Raw genomic sequence first — 12,968 nt, 5'->3', positions numbered from 1 at the left:
CAGCTGTGCAGAAAACAGGCATGAACAGCCTCCAGCCAACTACTTACAAAAAACTAACAACTTATCGGCACTAGCAGACAAATAAGAAGCAGAGAGATTCCGGGTGGCAGGAGCTTCCGTTCAGACAGATTTGAGCAGCTTCCAGTGGAGTGGGGTTTCCGTCCTGGCTGGCTTCTAGGTGCGACTGCAATATAAAAATTAACGGCTCAGGGTGACGATGATGATGATACAGGGCCAGTTTCTCAGCTCTGCTGAACTCAATGGCGCGATCCTGGTCTACATCGGCTGAGAGCTCTGCTCACAGTATTTAGTGCTTCTAGGGCACCTGCTGTCAGACAAAGGCATTTTAAAGCCAGTCTGACTTAATGGCTAAACATCATGACAGGGTCAATGTAGGGGTGTTTTAGGGAATGGAGGAGAGCGGTTTTTTCAAAGGGCAACATAACATCAATTGCAGTGATTTATACAAAGATCTATTAGCCCCCTCTCCTGATTTTTTAGTTCCATCCCTCCCCACCCCCCATCAGAACACAGAGGGCTTGGTTCCTGCTACTGGAAAAGTGAATAAGTCAGATGTCATCCAAACCCACATTCCTGGGCAGCCAGGAGCTTCCTCTCCCCACGCCCCACGCCCTGACATCAGCCCCTACTCCCAGGGATTCATTTGTGAAACTGATAAATACCCACATGTGTTTCAACTCAGGAGGACAACGACAGGAAAGTAGGCAGTGGCAGCTGCCGGGTTATTTTATTTATGGCATTCTGTCACCAACTGCCTGGACCATAACACGTTCCCCTCCAGTCCCAGGCTCCTCACTGCTGGAAGCTGCCTCGCTCAACCAAAGGCCACAACATACCGATGCCACAGGTAGCGTTCCAGTGATCATCCCAGAAAGGGGGACAGGGAGAGCTGTTCTCCATATGACAACGCAGCAGCAACGCTGTTACGAGGCATTTCCCCTGGCTCCCTCTGCGTGATGGAAGCTGATCAGTGAGCTGCATAATGTGCTGCACCAATGAGCTGCTGCAGCCTTTCACATACTGCATTCATTCTGGTTTCCTTTAATGAGAGTGGGTCACTATTAAATACCCTGTATGATTCATACCCCTTGCCCCTGCAGCGACGTACATACGAGATGCTTTTCAAGCCAGATTGTGCAGAGCATGCATTCATTTTTATACATGCAAATCCTCCATTGCACACCTGCCACTCCAGGTGTGCCTGTTCATATAGATGCCTGTGTAACCCACACTTACACAGTGTCGTGCTCTCCTGTCTCCCTCAAGGGGCTGGGCTATATTGAGGTTTATGAGTCTGCTACTGGCTTTTAGCCCAGGCAATGGCTGGTTTTAGATGCAAAGGTCCCAGATCCAATCCCTGCTACTGTCGACCCTTGTAGGGCATCCCGTTATACATGCATCACCCGTGTCACCCCAGCCCTTGAGATGCACATGTCAAGAACATGCAGAAATACTCACTGGCCCTTATTGCCTTCAGCTAGTAACAGAGATGGCCTTGGAGTGCTATGTGCAAATGATAATGGTTGTACACCTAGTGCCACATTAACCCTGCACAAATCAACTGAACAAGAACTGGTTAGTAACGGGGTGAAAAAGGTCTATAAAATCATGAATGGGGCGGGGGGGAAGAGTGAAGTGTTATTTACCCCAGAACCAGGGGTCACCCAATACAATTAATAGGCAAGTTTCAACAAACAAGCAAACAAAACCAAAACAAACAAGTACTTCACAAAACGCACTCATTGCCAGGAGATGTTGTGAAGGCCAGAAGTCTACCTGGGTTAAAAAAAGAATTAGATTAATTCATGGAGCGGAAGGATGGGTCCATCAATGGCTATTAGCCAGGATGGTCAGGGACGCAACCTCAGGCTCTGGGTGTCCCTGATCCTGTGGTGGCCGGAACCTGGGAGTGGATGACAGGGGATGGATCACTCAAAATTGCCCTGTTCTGGTCATTCCCTCTGAAGCATCTGGAACTGACCCCAGTCAGAAGACAGGATATTGGGCTAGAAGGATCTTTGGTCTGACCCAGCCTGGCTGTTCTTATGGATGATGGCTTCCATCTGCAGGTATTAAGTGGAGCTGGGTTATTAAGGGCAACATCATGACTGTGTGCGTTATAGCAGCGCACAGAGGCACCCAGGGCCTTGTTCTCCTAGCCTCTGTAAAGACCCTGAGTGAGACACAAGTGCTGCCATGATACAGAACAGCCAGAAGGGGCTAGTTTGCTGCCCTTAGGACACCCAGTATGGGCTGCAGACAGGGTAGGTTTATGCTGTAACAGTACCAGGTTCTCCCTGGAAATGCTAGGAAATGCTGCTGCTCGCCTAATGAATTGAATCCGGCTCCTGCTGCTGGAATACCTGCCTGTTTCACCCCATAGGATCAGAACGCCAGGTTGCTACTGCCCATTAATACTAACCCCATGTCACATGGGCATCTCCCGCTGATGTGAGCTCTGCTCCCACATGGACTCCAGGGGTCAGCCACTACTTTTGGAAAATGTCCTGGTACATCCTAGAAACCCAGGCCTTGTCCTCAGCAGGATTACAGTCATGTGCACTCTACTGGTGCAACAGCACAAATCATGCGGCAAAGTGTCTGCACGAGAGTTGTGCACTGGTGCAATTTCACCAGTGTCGGTGTAGGTGAAACCATCCAAAAGGGAGGTTTTACATGCACATTATCAAAGTCCAGCAGCCCTTTCTTTGTGTTATGGCCCAGTGCAGTGGGTTCCACTTGCACTCACAAGGATCCCGACTGGGGACATGTGCCAGAGGAAAAGCAGCCAGGTAACACCACTTAACAGTGAGCTAACCAGCTGCTGTTATTCCCAGCAGTCAGCAAGGCCACCACTAATTAGGCTCCAGCGGCTGCTCATAAACCACTGCACCAGGTACACTAGGCTCAATTTACAACTAATCAGAAGAGTGTAGCAATTAACCCTTGAAGCCCAGCATGCAGTCAGAGATCAGGTGGCTTTGGTCTAATTCTCTTGCTTAGCCACTCTGCCTTAAGGAGACAGCCAAAGTGGTTACAGAGCAATTTTAATTCGGTGTGTACGCAGCTTCAGGGACCACGCCCTCGCCCAGTTGCTGCTGCCTGTCTATGCTCTGCATTGCACATGAATCAAAGCACATTGGGGGTTTCTGAGGGTTACTGCAGCTCTGGGGATCTGGGCTGACATTAATAATAGGTCCCTGAGGTGAATGTCCCCTAACCATTCAGAAGGGCGGGAGGGTTGGAATTTGAACCTAGTTCCAAATTTAGCAGCCAGCATGTCACTCGAAGGGGACAAACTAAAATCCCAACTCCCAAACCGCCTGAACAGGAGAGTCCAGGTTGAGATCTATGTTCTGTGGCCTGGGCACATCTGCCTGTGTAAACGCAACTGTGCTCAGAACTCACCGCTGCACCAATGTGCGTTACGGACAGCTTGGAGAGCGCGAGGGCTGCACTAGAGCAGCGGGCTGCAAGTCAGGCTTGAAGAGCATTGGTAGAGCTGGGTGTGGGGATCCCACAACTGGAATAATGGGCAGACTGCAAGCTGGGATCGAAGGCAGCGCTGGGCAGGGCCAGGACTGCAGATCAAACATTGAGGGTCACGGGCAGAGCTGTGGGGGGGAAGTTTGCACAGCACTAGTCCACAACATGCCTTGTTCTAGCCAGTGATATTAATGCATCATCTCCATGATCCCCAATCACACAAAACCACAACCACGGTGCTTGGAAAAGGTAGCTGTGCCCTGCTCAGGTGGCTTTACTCACAGCAGGGATCCCAGCCATGGTGTAGCTGCCCTGATACTGACACTAGTGCAGGACGAGGGAACTGCTATAAACCCTGATTAGCTCCAGTGCAGCGGAACCAAGTTTCACATCCATAATGCTCACTGGTGCAGTGGTGAGCTCTGAGCACAGTTGTATTTACACAGGCAGATGCACAAATGCAGCTGAGACTGTAGAAAAGCTGCAGTGTGGAGGCAAACTGGATGGTGTTACTTATAAGGAACCAAATGGCCGTGCCTCTGGCTGGTTACAAAATCACAGCTGTAAGCTATAATGAGGACATAGCCTTGGAGACGGAGAAGGGAAAGGGAAGCCCTGCAATTGATAGTGATGCTCAAGGGAATAACAAAATTAAGCTACGTCTGGAATTTCCAGATGGGCCCAGCTTCTATTTAGGCATCAAAATAAGTGGCTGGATTGTCAGAAGCGCTCAGAACACAGGGTGATAGGAAAATCTGGCTCTTTCTTGGTGCCTAAATGGGAGCTAAGCTCTTAAATGTAGCCCTAGACTTTAGTGAAAATGTGGCTTCTGTGTGTCCCTGCAATTTACAAGGCCTTGAAAAATAATCCCTGGCCCCAGATTTTAGAGCGGCTGGTCACAAACTCAGAAGCGTTCCAACAAACAAACCCAAAGAAATGCATGTGAGTAAAGCGGACTGTGAAAATAAGAGACAAATGGAGAGGGAGGGGGAAGAGGAAAGACATGGACGACGCTAGAGGCAGAGGTGCACGGGTCGTGCCAGGTAAGGATAACAAATAACTAGCTGACTCAGGGCTTTGTTCTCTTTCTTTTATAGAGCAGAAACTATTTTTACAGCTGCAATCCCTTAAAATGGGATTTTCCCCCCTTTTAAACAAATTCCCGTAAAATAATGTTTCATAAAAACAAGCGTTCCTCTTCTAAACCCCGAAGACAGAGAAGTAATCAAATCAAGGCGGCCTTCTCTGCCCGTGACAGAGGCTTGTTTAAACAAATAGGAAGAAGAGTCTGTCTCTTTAAACCGCTCTGTAAGATGTGACCTAATCTGCACTCGCAAGACAGCATGGGCTGTAAGACACAGGAACCGCATTGCCAGCTCCAGGGGCGAGTCCATCCCAGCCTAGGTGCAATGCATGGCGATTCGGACACTAGCCTAGTACAGGCAGGTCCTGTTTGGCCCTCAGTTGGGATTTGCAGTTACGTTAATTCACGGCAGTGGGTGCAAGGGATGGAAAACACATACCGAGCAGGCCAGGAGATGTACAGCCCTAGCTTAAGTTTAGATAGAGGCCCCTTTTGGAATAAAGAGAGAGCATTTCTCAGCATCTATTCTGGCGAAGGGGACGTCTCCTTGGATTTCTGGTAACATGTAAACCAGCGATGGTGCAACCTTTCTATTCTAGCTCTTCTTAACTGCCCCAAAACGTTGTGAATGCAGAGCTAAGGTTGGCTAGTGCTGCCTCAAATGTTGAGTTCAGCTACACTCAACCCCCCTGAAAACAAATTATGGTACATGAGTCACCCACAAACACAACCTTTACTCTGCCCCCTGGAGCGGGCAACAGCCCCTGGGAATGGTTCGTGAATGGAAGCATCATCATACACCGTAGTAGTTGGATCTGGGACACAAACAGCCATGTTCCTCTGAGGACATGTCAGAGATCCCACTTGCAACGTGCCTCCTGGGGCAGCGCAGTGCTATCAGCCCCATATTGCAGATGAGGAACTGAGGCGTAAGAATCTAAGTCAGAGGTGGGCAAACTACGGCCCGCGGCCACATCCGGCCTGTGGGACCCTCCTGCCCGGCCCCTGAGCTCCTGGCCCAGGAGGCTACCCCCAGCCCCTCCCCTGATGTTCCCCTTCCCCCACAACCTCAGCTTGCTCCGTCACCAGCGCAATGCTCTGGGCAGCGGGGGCTGCGAGCTCCTGGGGCAGTGCAGCTGCAGAGCCAGCCTGACCCACTCTCTGTGCCGCGCGGTGGTGGCGGAGTGGCCCAGCTCCAGCCAGGTGGCGCGGCTGTAGCGCTGCCAGCCACCAGTGCTCCAGGCAGCGCGGTAAGGGGGCAGGGGAGTTTGGGATGGTGGTCAGGGGGTGGGGGTGTGGCTGGGGGTCAGAGCGTCAGAGGGCAGGGAATAGGGGAGCAGTCAGGGGCAGGGGTTCCAGGGGCAGTCAGGGAACAGGGGGGAGGTGTTGGATGGGGGAGGAGTCTCAGGGAAGCGGCGAGTGGATAGGGGGTGGGGGCTGGGCCATGACCCCCTCCCCTAACCGGCCCTCCATACAATTTCCGAAACCTGATGTGGCCCTCAGGCCAAAAAGTTTGCCTGCCCCTGCTCTAAGTGAATAGTCCACGGTCACTCAGAAAGTCTGTGGCAGAGCTGAGACATGAACCCAGATCTTCAGCTAGCCCCCAAACCACTGCACCAGCCTTCCGGTCTCCTACCTATAGGCCGCATTCCCCCACACGCTAGCAATCTGCAATCCTGAGAGTAGGAGGAAGGGTGGGTTTCCTTTCCCCCTTCGCCTTCAGACACAGCATACAGCAGCAGGAGACATACCGTAAGTTGGCTCTGAGCAATACCATTACAGGCCAGTTTCCACTCCTGCGTGCACCAGGCCGTGCCGGGCAAGGGCTGGCTTTCTGGGGAAGCGGTGCCAGCAGAGTATGTGCATCAAAGCTACTTTTACAAATGTAGCTGGCTCACGATCAGATGTCAGGCTGGCTAAGTGCTTAGCCCCTGAGACACCCACACTCAGACCCACTGATGTTTATAAAACCTCAGGGAGGGAGAAAGCGCCACAAACCGCTTCTCAGACCACGAACCTTGGCAACTGCAGATCACGTCCTGGGTCTAAAATAAATCTGCTTAAATGGGGTGTGAGAAACAAGCCATTGCTCACACATGACAAACGCCCCTGCTGCATTTTATAGCCCCTTCGAGTCCATGAGGCCAAATCCAGTCCTGGTGGACACCTGCCTGGACCCATTCTCCCCATTCTTTTTGCCCAAGGAAAGGCACAGGGAATAGGGACTTTTTATTAGGTCCAGACAGGAGAAAATAAGGGTCTTTATGGGCCTTATCTTGCAACCCTTACTCATGTGAGTAAGCACTACAGAATCTGGGCCGAGGCATAGGCATCAGTCCCTTCTGTGGGACCCTACAGACCCACGTCTGTGCTTGCATTATAGCCACTAGCCCCTTGTTGCATTGCTGTCTGAGTCTGGGATTTTTGAAGCAGTTCTATGCCTAAATTTAACAGGAATTAGCTGGATGCACAACTCTCAGCCTCCTCTGAACCTCTGCCCCTGGAGAGAGTTTTGACCTGGGCCTGTGAGAGCCCCCTGATGTTTGGGACAAAACCCAAAGAATTGTTTATTGAGCGTCAGGTTTTGCAAAAGAAGTTTGAGTTTTGTAAAACAATCCTGCCCCCTTCCCCCTACGTCAAAGGAAATTCACTCCTCACCACAACTTGCACCCTGTGTATTTCTAACTAAAGGATAGTGGAAACAAAGATCCTTGTTTGCAAGTCGTTCTGGCCCTGCTTTCTGGAACCGCCAGGGGACTAGAAACTCAAAAGACTCACGTTTCACCCCTCAGACCTGACATCCAACGGTTCCAAGTTTTATCCAGAAACTGCTGGTTTTTTTGGTTCTGAATTAGGCCAGGCAAGTTCTCACTCGCTAATTATTTCTGGTTAAAATAAATTAGCTCCCATCTCTTTTCCTCCCCTTCCCTCCCCATCCCAAATTGCCTCTGTCCCAATAAATAGTCTGTGAAGAGTATAAAACTGGAAACTTGTTGGCTGGTCAGAATTTCACAGATTCCCAGCGGTATAACAAAACAATGAGCTAAAATGCCAGCTACGAGTGAGGAAGGTTGCTGAGAACTAAGACTTAGAAAAATAACAAAGGTCAAAGTTCCTGGCTTCCTAGGTAGCCCCCAGTGCCAGGGACAATGATCCTGTAAGTGGAGATTTAAGAGAGCAAGAGATTGAAGCCAATATGAATTTACAAGGTTGTAACACAAGCTTCCTTGTCCAAGAGTTGTAAAGTATCACAGCCCAGACCTTGAAGAAAAACAACGCAGATCCCCAGGCAGGGATAAATAACACGGGATGCCGAATGGAACTGAACTTGTCAGGAGTCCCTGCCACAACTCATTCAGGCGGGGCGAGTTTGACTGTGCTGATGGATTTGTTTAAAATGGAGATAATGCGTTTCATCCGCACACAATAAAAAACAAGACAGTAAAGAGGAGCAAAGTTTTACTATTGATCCTACCTGGCCTTGGCACAACAGGGGGAAAATATCATACGTGGTCAAGCCACATTTCTCATTAATAGCTGGACATCCAACCCATATTTATATGGGAGAAGAAACCCAGAAGAGGTAACAGTCAAGGCAGGGAGTGACAGACAATGAAAGCTCCGGCAGTGCAGGAAAGTAAAGCTTTTATTTGGAAAAAGGCAGTTAGCTTCTTTCCCTCTCGATGCTACCAGGTGCCTCTTATATGCTGATTTTTATCCTCCTTTCAAAATTAAAACCACCACTGACTGTGAATTAAGAAATCAGACTCCGGCTAACTTTCGACAACCCCCTGAATTCCGAGCCTGCTGCACATTTGGGAGATTCAATGAAAGGTTAGACAGCACATCCTGTTATTTATTCTAGAAAGCCTCTCGCATAAGTTGCTCGAGATCTCAGAGCCACCTTAATCGCTCCATTGAAATTCCATTGCCTGACAATATTTTTTTGCCACTGGTTTCCTACCAATAAAAGCAAACATTCCTCTCCGCCAGTTCAGCTGCCAATGTAGCCAGAAGGGCAGTGCATCACGACACAATACAAGCCATTCAAAGTTTTTGCACAATCTTGCCCTTAGCCTGCTACCCATAATAAGGGTTAAATACACGCTCACTCACTGAGCTTTAAGGGAGTCTAAGCTTGTAGCTGAGTCAATTTTCCAGAATACTAGATGGGGGACGGAGGGAAAAAACCTGCCTGGAATGGAGCTTTTGTTGGAAAAGAAGGTGCAAGCCTTTCCTCTCTTGCCCCATGTTGGAATGAGAAGTACCGAGAAGCTGGGTTTGTCTTTCACTCACCGACGGTATCCCGGAGCTGCTGTCTCTTGAGTCCAGTCTTTCCCCGCTACTCGCCGTAGCAGGACTTCATCGCACACTGAATACTTTTATTGTCCTTTGCCAAGCAGTGACGTCGACTCACTTGCATGTTTTCTCTAAACACTGGCATGCTCTGCTCTGGGACAAAGTGCTTGGTTTAAGCAGTTTGGAAGGGTTCTGGTTGGGGCTGGGGAAGGGCGAGAGGTTGCCTGAACTTAGATTTCATCTTAAAAAAGCCTTTCACCCCAAAGTGGTGCCTTCACACAAGGTTTTGCTGCTGAATCCAACTTGAGCTTCACACCTGTCCGGAGTGGGAACAGAAGCAGGTACAGCTCATGCATGGGGATTTTCTCCTTCTTGGAAAGCCTTGCCTGACAGTATAGCCCAGTAGCTAGAACATTGGATGGGGACACAAGAAACCTGGCTTCTGTTCCTGGCTCTGCTACTGGCCTGCTGGGTAACACTGGGCAAGTCACTGCCCTACTCTGTGCCTCATTTTCCCCATCTGTAAAATGGGGATAATGATGCTGATCTCCGTGAAGTGCTTTGAGCTCTTCTGATGACAACTCAGTATTATTTCCCCACTTCTGCTGCTGTGTACACACTGCCTTGGCTGAGTCAATTGTTCTGTCTAGTGGGACATTTGCTACTTGGGTGCACGCTCTGGGTTTGGTTCATTTTTTTTAGATACAGGTCATAGTTGAAAAAAAACAACTCCAAAGGTGCCTTCTGGCCAGGATCCCCTCAAAATAAAACGTCAAAGGGCCGGATTGCAAACCCTCCCGAGCAGCTCTTTGCCCAGCGTAAAGAACTGCTCACCAGGGTGAATAAGGGATTCACAAGCCTTGAGACAAACTACAGGTTCTTCCAGCTCATTGCTCTTTCTTTCAGTGATCCCTCTCGATTCTAATGCTCTGTCAAGGTGACCATAGCTAGGAGGTGGAAAAACCCAACAGGAATCCTTCCTAATCATGCTCATTCTCTGCTCCAGCTCCCCGAGGACCACGCCATGGCCCCTGCAGAGTGCAATGATTCAGCAAACCTCAGCATCTCTTCTGTTAGACTCCAGGTCTTGGCACGCCGCCCACAGCCGAATGCTAGGGTCGTGCTGTGTGAATGGCAAGTGCTGGATCTCATCTGTGCTGCTGTTTACCATTGGTGGGAGAATAAATAAATAAATCACGAGAAATCTCAGTCCATAAAGTTCCCATTAGACTCAAAAGCAGAAACAGCTGCCGGAGTCATGAGTGGCTTTTCTAGCCGAGTTCAACAGCAGGGGAGGCAGCGGAGGACGAGCCCGGGTGACTTTGCCTGGGAGGTGTGCGTGCCATGGGAATGAGTGTGCATGGGGCAGAGCAGGGCTGGCTCTGCAAGCACCAGGCAGGATTACTTACCCTATGCTAGCCAAGGTGGAATAGAAAAGGTCTCTCTTCTTCCGCCTGCTCTCCGGACTGCAAAGGAGCCACTAGAAAGGATCACAGCATGCATTCCTCTCTGGAGAAAGGCCCCTCCACCACTGCAGGGTTTCCCATCCTCACTCAAGTCCCCTCTGCCAACAAAGAATTGGCGCCTGCTCACCCAGAGTGGTGTCTTTTCAATGCTCTGGTGTCCGCCCTACAAATAATCCAGTCCATCCCTGACTCCTCCTCCTTTATCAACTAGATAAATAATTGCATTAAGTTTTCCAGGCTCTCAGAGTGAAAGAACCTGAGACTTGTCCTGGGAAGCTAATTAGTGCTTTGGAACAAGGATGCCCAGGAAACAGCCAGGTGGCACTGGGTATTGAGTTCTGTGCCAAGAGGAGATGGCTTCTTCACAAAGCAGGCTCCAAGGTCTGAACCCTCCATGTCCCTTGATGTAAGAGCCCTATAGGCAAACACTTTTCTGTAGGGCTTTTGTGTTTTGGGGACCCTCCTACAGAATTTCAGAGAATTCCACCCCTGCTATAGAGCCTACAGGATGCTTTAAAAACCAGACAATACACAAAACTTCAGTTTATGTTTGTGGCTTTCTATAGCCTCCCCTCGAATTTCTCTAGGACCTGGTGCAACCCACAGGGATCTTCTCTGAGAGTGCATAGCTTGCTATTCACAAACTGGAGCGCTTGCCTTTTGCATGGGCAGGTAGAAGCAGGCATAAAGGAGTGTGTGTGTACGGAAAGAGAATGTAGATGACCTCATCGGGACCCTGAAGGCTATTTAGCAGTGAGTTTGGTAATGGGCCCGTAATAAGTCAAATACAATCTTTCAGGAGAGTGAAAGAAGCTGTTGCTGTGAAATGCGGTGCCAGCGCTAAGTACCCTGTTCAGCAGAGCATTCCAGAAGCGAAGCCGTTTAATGACACCCCCACCACACTGCCCCGCCCCATCAGACTTTCAGTTTCCCTCCTCCAACCCATTGTGCTGGTTTGCTTTGCTGGAACAGATACACGTCTTTGTATTACATGGTTTCCATGCAGATGAATGAGTGGCCAGCGCAGTGCTCGCATAATGGTGACTGTGGGTCAACAGCTTTTCATGGTAACAACTCCATGAATAAACAATCAGCGTGTTATGCACCATTATCCCAAACAGCATGTGCTGCATTTTAAAGCGATAACCGCTTAAGCTGCCATATTCCTTCTCTTTCTGAGGGGTCGATTCAGAGTCAGTCAAGCAGGGGGGCTTTGAATGACACGGACAGAACCCCCCATGGCTACTTTTCCCTTGCTACTGTTATGATAAAACAGTTTTTAATGGTGCTGGTTCCCTCCTCTCTTTCAACCAGGAAGCTCTGATCAGTCCTGGGGGCCGTGGCCAGTTTGAAGCGATTTTCTACACTCTCAAAGGAAGCGGCTTTGGGACCTGCTAAAGTGATGTTCCAGACTCAGTCAGTCTGGGAGCAGACAAGCTCTCCCTTTGTAACCAGAGGTGGCTAACCCACACTGGGAGACTGGGAGGTAAGCCCCACATGTCACTTAGACCTTGAAATCCTGCCTTTGGCGTCAGGCTGAAAGCACAAGTGGTCATGTCGCAACCTGTTGGGACTGAAAGTTAAGTAACAAAGATGGGAAATTGATGGGCAGCTCAGCAGATGGTGGAGGAGATTGTAAACGATGTGGGATCCGTTCGCTAATTCTCTATCCTGTGCCTGAGGCCTTCACGCAATCCAGCAATTCCCTGTAGTATAGAAGGGTGCCGATGGCAGTGTTAGCGTGTGCAGTGAAACCGTTTGCTGCTGTGTTTCTCCCCAGAGGTGGCTGCCCTTCAGCATCCCATCCTCCCTGCTGAGAGATGAAGGTCGGAATTTCGTGACCACCAGGTTCTGGCAGCTACTTCAAAAGACCCACTACCCTGTCTAATAGGGCATAAAGGCTGCCCCGGCACATTTCTTTTATCCATCCTAGGGAGGCATTTTAAGTGCCCCTCTGTTCCTCCCAGGGCCTTTTACCCCCAGGCCTGATGCTGCCAGAGCGGGCTCTGCAAGGGGCCATCTCTAGAGGCTCTTAGTTAGCCCTATGGCCACTGATCCAGTGACTGCACATCTGGTCGCAGATCTCAGTCTGGTCTCACATGGGGGAAGAAGTGACCATGGGCAGGTGAAGCTGCTTCTACTTCCCCCCTGCCCCTTTCTTGAGCAGCACCTGAGTCAGTTTATGGATAAAAACCCCCTCAGCATGCCTAGTTCTGGTTATCTCACTGATCGTGGAGTGGTGCTCCTGCTTCTTTCACACCCATTTACCACCATGGGACTTGCTTCAGATTTGCACCCATGTGGCAAAGGGAGAATCAGACCCTGGGGAGGATTTGATATCTATTGGGAAGCATCAGTTTTGGATCCACTTTTGCGAGTCAGCGCTGGCTCCTATGAGTTCTTCAGAGTTGTCTTTCTGTGCGCATGTGTGTTTGCATCTTGCTGAGGATGTGTGACTGCAGGCACCAAGGATGCAAAGAATACAGCTTTATAATCCCCACTGTGTTATTGCAACCGAGATGCCCAGCCAGTCACGGCTGTCGGTGACCAAGATGTAGGTGGTCTTGACTGATAGTCAGGACTCAGCCGGAGTCAGAGGCCAGGCACCAGCC

At 49.9% G+C, this 12,968-nt stretch overlaps 1 protein-coding gene across 2 annotated transcripts in view; it reads right to left on the bottom strand.

Moving 5' to 3' along the window:
- The window catches only part of COL8A2 (collagen type VIII alpha 2 chain), a 137,859-nt gene that overhangs the window by 33,060 nt on the left and 91,831 nt on the right, over positions 1–12,968 (bottom strand). The window contains exon 1 of one of the 2 annotated variants that reach the window (XM_032766749.2): positions 8,888–9,061. The exons of the other annotated variant lie outside the window; for it this stretch is intronic. The gene's annotated coding sequence lies outside the window, so the exon portion shown is untranslated. Of the gene's footprint in view, positions 1–8,887; positions 9,062–12,968 lie in introns of those variants that run through there. 2 annotated transcript variants of the gene reach the window in all.

Source organism: Chelonoidis abingdonii, chromosome 25 (genome assembly GCF_003597395.2).
Source record: "Chelonoidis abingdonii isolate Lonesome George chromosome 25, CheloAbing_2.0, whole genome shotgun sequence".
Taxonomy (NCBI): Eukaryota; Metazoa; Chordata; order Testudines; family Testudinidae; genus Chelonoidis; species Chelonoidis abingdonii.
Note: the sequence above shows the minus strand (reverse complement) of the source record. Positions and strands in the feature narration are given on the sequence as shown.